Below are 8656 nucleotides of genomic sequence, written 5' to 3'. Positions count from 1 at the left end.
CCCAACTCTCATACGAGCTCCTGGCGGTTCATTCATCTGACCGTAGACTAAAGCCACTTTTGATTCCGCAAGATTTTGTTCATTAATTACTCCAGATTCTTTCATTTCCATGTAAAGATCATTTCCTTCACGAGTACGTTCACCTACTCCGCCAAATACGGATACACCCCCATGAGCTTTGGCAATGTTGTTGATCAATTCCATAATGAGTACTGTTTTACCTACCCCAGCTCCCCCAAATAGTCCGATTTTTCCTCCACGACGATAAGGAGCTAAAAGATCGACTACTTTAATTCCTGTTTCAAAAATAGATAATTTTGTATCTAATTGTATGAAAGCGGGGCGCAGGTTTATGAATAGGGGATGTTGTGCGAGTATCTACAGGACCTAAATTATCAACGGGCTCCCCAAGCACGTTAAAAATTCGTCCTAGGGTCGCTCCGCCGACTGGAACACTTAGAGGAGCTCCGTGTTAATCACTTCCATTCCTCTCATTAGACCATCTGTAGCGCTCATAGCTACAGCTCTAACTCGATTGTTTCCTAATAATTGCTGTACCTCACAAGTTACATTAATTTGTTGACCGATGGTATCTCGACCCTTAACTACCAAAGCGTTGTAAATATTAGGCATCTTGCCCGGGGGAAAGGCTACATCCAGTACTGGACCGATGATTTGAGAAATACGTCCCAGATTTTCTTTTTCAAGCGTGGAAACTCCAGGAACAGAAGTAGTAGGATTTATTCTCATAATAAAATAAAGTGAAATATGTCAATTTTTTTTTTCGAAAATTTTCTAATAAAAAAAAATCTTCGACAGCAAGTTGATCGGTTAATTCAATAAGAAATGGGGATTAGCACTCGATTTCGTTGGTACCATCCAATTGAATGCAATTCAATTGGATTGTTTCCTTATTCAATGAAGGAATTTTTAAGTTCAACCAACCTATTTGCAAAATATCAAGTGGATAAATAAATAACAATTTTGAGAGAGTCTTTCATTTGTCTATCATTGTCTTTCATTTGTCTATCATTATAGGCAATACCATCCATATTATCTATGGAATTCGAACCCGAACTCTATTTACGATTCCTTATTTCTATCTCATTAGCCCTTATTTCATTTCGTATTTTATTTTAGCATATCGATTTTTTTTTACGTCCAACCTATCCCCCCCTTTTTCCATCTATATTCCTTTTTTTTCATTTCATAAACGAATTACGCATATTTTCACATCTAGGATTTACATATACAACATATATTACTGTCAAGAGTGAATTTCTTATTCTTTCTTATTTCTTATTATTGAATTTATATTATTTCTTATTTTATATTATTTCTTATTATCTTATTATCTTATTATTGATTATTATTGACTATTGACTTATTATTGAATTTATATTATTATAGTATTATCTTATTATTGACTATTGACTTATTATTGAATTTATATATTTTATATTTAATTTATATATTTTATATATATATTTTATATTTATAATTCTAATTATAATTATATATTTATAATATTTCTATTTCATTTATTTCATTTTCATTTCGATTCAAAAAAAAGTAAGGAATTCTAAACTTGAAAAACACGGATTGGGTTGCGCCATACATATGAAAGAATATAGAATATGAAAGAATATAGAATAATGATGTATTTGGCGAATCAAATACCATGGTCTAATAAGGAACCTTTCGGATTAGTTGATAATTTTTTGAAAGATTTCTTCGAAAAGGTTTCATTAACTCCTAATTTATGCCGAGCAGACCTTGTTGTTGCGAAAATTTTCAATTCATGAGTTGTAGGGAGGGGCTTATGTCACCACAAACAGAGACTAAAGCAAGTGTTGGATTCAAAGCTGGTGTTAAAGAGTATAAATTGACTTATTATACTCCTGAATATGAAGTCAAAGATACTGATATCTTGGCAGCCTTCCGAGTAACTCCTCAACCCGGAGTTCCGCCCGAGGAAGCAGGGGCAGCAGTAGCTGCTGAATCTTCTACTGGTACATGGACAACCGTGTGGACCGATGGGCTTACCAGCCTTGATCGTTACAAAGGGCGATGCTACCACATTGAGCCCGTTGCTGGAGAAGAAAATCAATATATATGTTATGTAGCTTACCCCTTAGACCTTTTTGAAGAAGGTTCTGTTACTAACATGTTTACTTCCATTGTGGGTAATGTATTTGGGTTCAAAGCCCTGCGCGCTCTACGTCTAGAGGATCTGCGAATCCCTCCTTCTTATACTAAAACTTTCCAAGGCCCGCCTCATGGCATCCAGGTTGAAAGAGATAAATTGAACAAGTACGGTCGCCCCCTATTAGGATGTACTATTAAACCTAAATTGGGGTTATCCGCTAAGAACTACGGTAGAGCAGTTTATGAATGTCTACGTGGTGGACTTGATTTTACCAAAGATGATGAGAATGTGAACTCCCAACCATTTATGCGTTGGAGAGACCGTTTCTTATTTTGTGCCGAAGCAATTTTTAAAGCACAGGCTGAAACAGGTGAAATCAAAGGGCATTACTTGAATGCTACTGCGGGTACATGTGAAGAAATGATTAAAAGGGCCATATTTGCCAGAGAATTGGGAGCTCCCATCGTAATGCATGACTACTTAACAGGTGGGTTCACTGCAAATACTAGCTTGGCTCATTATTGCCGAGATAATGGTCTACTTCTTCACATCCATCGCGCAATGCACGCAGTTATTGATAGACAGAAGAATCATGGTATGCACTTTCGTGTACTAGCTAAAGCTTTACGTCTGTCTGGTGGAGATCATATTCACGCTGGTACAGTAGTAGGTAAACTTGAAGGAGAAAGGGACATAACTTTGGGCTTTGTTGATTTACTACGTGATGATTTTATTGAAAAAGATCGAAGCCGTGGTATTTATTTCACTCAAGATTGGGTTTCTATACCAGGTGTTCTGCCCGTAGCTTCGGGGGGTATTCACGTTTGGCATATGCCTGCTTTGACCGAGATCTTTGGAGATGATTCCGTACTACAATTCGGTGGAGGAACTTTAGGACACCCTTGGGGAAATGCACCGGGTGCCGTAGCTAATCGAGTAGCTTTAGAAGCATGTGTAAAAGCTCGTAATGAGGGACGTGACCTTGCCCGCCAGGGTAATGAAATTATCCGCGAGGCTGGCAAATGGAGTATGGAACTAGCTGCTGCTTGTGAAGTATGGAAGGAGATCAAATTTGAATTCGAAGCAATGGATACTTTAGATAAATAAAATTTGAATTCGAAGCAATGGATACTTTGTAATCCAGTAATTACTGTTGGTTTGTTGAATTGCAATTAAACTCGGCCCAATCTTTTACTAAAAGGATTGAGCCGATCCTAAAGATTGGTGTATTCTTTTCTATCCTATTCGTTCCGTGTTGGAATAGAAACTTATTGTATTAGTAGACGAGATTTTATTGTATTAGTAGACGATATTTTACGAAAAAGGTTCTTGATAGGAGAAAAATTTCTTTTTTCAATTTTTTCAGTGCGAATTTTACACAACATAGGGAAATCGCTATTTCTAATTGAAAATTTATATTTATAATTGAAAAGAAAAAAGTAAAGTATCATATATCATATATAATGAACTGATACTCCAGGTTCTCACAAACGAGAATCCTTTACTTCAATATTCACTCATTATTAGTTTAATGATTGTATCCATTATGCGTATTCCGATAGGAAATAAATGATTTTTTTTTTTTCATCAAATGACTATTCATCTATTATACTTTACATCTAAATAGAGGCAAGAAAACTCTATGGAAAAATTATGGTTCAATTTTATCTTGTCTAAGGGGGAATTAGAATACAGATGTGGGCTAAGTAAATCAATGGATAGCCTTGGTCCTATTGAAAATACTAGTGTAAACGAAGACCCGGTTAGAAATGATATGGATAAAAACATTCATGGTTGTAGTGACAGCTCTAGTTATTACAGTAAGGTTGATCATTTAGTTGGCGTCAAAGACATTCGGAATTTCATTTCTGATGACACCCGAATTAGGGTTTTAATTAGGGATAGTAATCAGGATAATGATAGTAATCAGGATAATTATTCTCTATATTTTAATAGTGAAAATCAAATTTTTGAGATTGACAATGACGATCCCCACTATGATTTTAACTTGTATGATACTAACTATAGTTGGAATAATCACATTAAGAGTTGTATTAACTCTTATCTTCGTTCTCAAACCTGTATTGATAGTTCCATTTTAAGTGGTAGTGACAATTACAATGATAGTTATATTTATAATTGCATTTGTGGTTACATTTGTGTTGAAGGTGGAAATAGTAGTGAAGACAATGGTTTAACTCTAAAAGAAAGTTGCGCAAATGGTAATGATTTAACTCTAAAAGAAAGTTGCGCAAATGGTAATGATTTAACTCTAAAAGAAAGTTGCGCAAATGGTAATGATTTAACTCTAAAAGAAAGTTGCGCAAATGGTAATGATTTAACTCTAAAAGAAAGTTGCGCAAATGGTAATGATTTAACTCTAAAAGAAAGTTGCGCAAATGGTAATGATTTAACTCTAAAAGAAAGTTGCGCAAATGGTAATGATTTAGAAAGGCCTAAAGATTTCAAGCATTTGTGGGTTCTATGCGAAAATGAAGATTGTTATGGATTAAATTATAAGAAATTTCTTAAGCCAAAAATGAATATTTGTGAATACTGTGGATATCATTTGAAAATGAGTAGTTCAGATAGAATCGAACTTTCGATTGATCCAGGTACTTGGGATCCTATGGATGAAGACATGATCTCTCTGGATCCCATTGAATTTCAGTATGACGAAGATGGTATTGATTATGATCCATTTCAGTCTGACGAAGATGGTATTGATTATGATCCATTTCAGTCTGACGAAGATGGTTCTGACGAAGCTGACGAAGATGGTTCTGACGAAGCTGACGAAGATGGTTCTGACGAAGCTGACGAAGATGGTTCTGACGAAGCTGACGAAGATGGTTCTGACGAAGCTGACGAAGATGGTTCTGACGAAGCTGACGAAGATGGTTCTGACGAAGATGGTATTGATTATGATCCATTTCAGTCTGACCAAGAAGAGCCTTATATGGATGGTATTGATTCTGATCCATTTCAGTATGACGAAGATAAAGTTCAGTATGACGAAGATAAAGTTCAGTATGACAAAGATAAAGTTCAGTTTGACAAAGATAAAGTTCAGTATGACAAAGATAAAGTTCAGTTTAACAAAGATAAAGATGGTATTAATTATGATCCATTTCAGTTTAACAAAGATAAAGATGGTCTTGATTCTGATCCATTTCAGTATGACGAAGATAAAGTTCAGTATGACAAAGATAAAGTTCAGTTTGACAAAGATAAAGTTCAGTTTGACAAAGATAAAGTTCAGTTTGACAAAGATAAAGATAAAGATGGTATTGATTATGATCCATTTCAGTTTGACAAAGATAAAGATGGTATTGATTCTGATCCATTTCAGTATGACGAAGATGGTATTGATTCTTATCCGTTTGAGTATGACGAAGATGGTATTGATTCTGATCCGTTTGAGTATGACGAAGAGCCCTATAAAGATCGTCTTGATTCTTATCAAAGAGAGACAGGATTAACTGAGGCTATTCAAACAGGTACGGGTCAACTAAACGGTATTCCTATAGCAATCGGGGTTATGGATTTTCAGTTTATGGGGGGTAGTATGGGATCCGCAGTAGGCGAGAAAATCACCCGTTTGATCGAATATGCTACCAATAATTTTTTGCCTCTTATTCTAGTGTGTGCTTCCGGAGGAGCACGCATGCAAGAAGGAAGTTTGAGCTTGATGCAAATGGCTAAAATATCTTCTGCTTTATATGATTATCAATCAAATAAAAAGTTATTTTATGTATCAATTCTTACATCTCCTACTACTGGTGGAGTGACCGCGAGTTTTGGTATGTTGGGGGATATCATTATTGCTGAACCCAATGCCTATATTGCATTTGCGGGTAAAAGAGTAATTGAGCAAACATTGAATATAACAGTACCTGAAGGTTCACAGGAGGCTGAATATTTATTCCATAAGGGTTTATTCGATCCAATCGTACCACGTAATCCTTTAAAGGGTGTTCTGAGTGAGTTATTTCAGTTCCACGGTTTTTTTCCTTTGAATCAAAATTCAATCAAGTAGAGTCTTAAGTTAAATTATTTTCTTTGTAGTGAAAAGGCAGTTAGTTAGTTTATCAGAATCAAAGTCAAAGCCCGCATAATGGGCTTTGACTTTGTGACATAAAATGGAATTGTCGAAAAAACGAATTTTATCTTGCTCTATTGCGTATGTTTATATAATTCAAATATAGAAAAAATATAAATATAGAGTTTTGCATCTTTCTATATCTCCCGAGAATTCTATTTTTACTAAAAATCCCTGTTCTTGGATCGGATTCTAACGAATCGAATCTTTCGACAATTTGTAATAAACTCTTTCTCAATTTGTAATAAACTCTTTCTTTATTAAATTCAAATTAGAAATTAAAATTAGAAGACAAGAACAATAGAATAATAATAATAAGAAAAGTAGGAATAAAGTAAGATAATAAAGAAAGTGGATTATCTTATCATACACCTATTTTATTTCATTTAGAAAGATGGGCAAGTCCCTTTATTTAATTCTACATTCCTTGCACTTATTAGATAAGATATATATATTAGATATATATACTCGCTTAGATATACTTAGTATTTAGATATACTTAGTATTTAGATATACTTAGTATAATATTTAGATATACTTAGTATTTAGATATACTTAGTATAATATTTAGATATACTTAGTATTTCGATATACTTAGTATAATATTTAGATATACTTAGTATAATATACGAATTATAATATAATTATTATAAGATATATTTATAACTAACTTTATAACTAACAATATAACAATAACAGGTACGAATATTAAATTGAGGTACCCATTTTATGACAATTCCCTCTATTTTTGTGCCTTTAGTAGGCCTAGTATTTCCGGCAATTGCAATGGCTTCTTTATCTTTGTATGTTCAAAAAACTAAGATTTTTTAGATTCGATGGGGCCAAGGCCAAGACCAAATCTTATCTATTTTTTTTTTCACGACTTAGATGCCACGGATATCTATTTAGTAGAATATTGTATAACATCCATCCGGCTTCCCCGAACATAAATGAAAAAGCTCCTCTTATGCATACGTAAACATGATATAGGGGTAAATGAATTATAGCAAGTGGATCGGTACCGGACGAATGTATGAAATTAAAGTCTATATATCTAGTAGATCTGTATAGGGGATCATATAAAGGGGATGATTTTAGATCTAAGCAATTTGATGAATTACTTCTAAAAGTTCATATCAAAATAGCACTAGTTGATGAGAGTTACTTCGGAAACAAAAAAAGTAAAGTCAAATTTTTTTGCTTATTTTCTCAATTCCAATAAAATGCAACTGGATCTAGTATGTATGAGTTGGCGATCAGAATCTATATGGATAGAATTTATAGTGGGGTCTCGAAAAACAAGCAATTTCTGCTGGGCCTTTATTCTTTTTTTTGGTTCATTAGGGTTTTTATTAGTTGGAACTTCTAGTTATCTTGGTAGGAATTTGATATCTTTATTTCCGTCTCAGCAAATAGTTTTTTTTCCACAAGGAATCGTGATGTCTTTCTATGGGATCGCGGGTCTCTTTATTAGTTCCTATTTGTGGTGCACGATTTTTTGGAATGTAGGTAGTGGTTATGATCGATTCGATAGAAAAGAGGGAATAGTATGTATTTTTCGTTGGGGTTTTCCTGGAAAAAATCGTCGCATCTTTCTACGATTCCTTATGAAAGATATTCAGTCCATCAGAATAGAAGTTAAAGAGGGTATTTATGCTCGGCGTGTCCTTTATATGGAAATCAGAGGCCAGGGGGCCGTTCCCTTGACTCGTACTGATGAGAATTTGACTCCACGAGAAATTGAGCAAAAAGCTGCTGAATTGGCCTATTTTTTGCGTGTACCGATTGAAGTCTTTTGAAATGAATTGCAGAATAAATGCTTTCTCGGCAGGAGGAAAAAACTCAAGACAAGAAGCCTCTTTTTTCTATAGCAGAACTAAACTGAAGTTTCTTAAGAATGCCCACTCGAACCAAAGAAGACGTATACGGAAGAGTCATAACATAAAACAAAACTGTTTTTTTTTTTTTGTCCACAAAAATTGTTTTTTATGCGTCTGTAAATGTAAAACCACTCAACTTAATTCAGTAACAAAACAAGCAAGAAATCGAAATAATGGATTCATCTCATATATCAAAGTATTTCGAAATATTTAACTTTTTATTTTCAATATTTGGAGTTGATACGTTAGATACAGATAGATTATATCTTGTAAATTTTCTCTACTTTCCTTTTGTCAATCAGCCCCTCCCCTTTTATCCTTTCTTTTGTGCTCCTTAAGAACTAAACAAGTAGATTTCTTTCTTATAACATAATGATAAATGTAATGATAACTTTTCTGTCTTTTTTTGTCACTCATTTTTGATCATCATAATATTTTTCATAATTTTTTTTTTTTCAATTATTCCCGGACTCTAGACTATATACAGTCTAGATAACCCGCGAAAATTTTTCGACATATTTGATT

Source organism: Durio zibethinus, unplaced genomic scaffold (assembly GCF_047325235.1).
Source record: "Durio zibethinus cultivar Kanyao isolate XHJ-2024 unplaced genomic scaffold, ASM4732523v1 HiC_scaffold_3, whole genome shotgun sequence".
Classification (NCBI taxonomy): domain Eukaryota; kingdom Viridiplantae; phylum Streptophyta; class Magnoliopsida; order Malvales; family Malvaceae; genus Durio; species Durio zibethinus.
The sequence above is the reverse complement of the archived record's forward strand: the minus strand, read 5'-3'. Positions refer to the sequence as shown.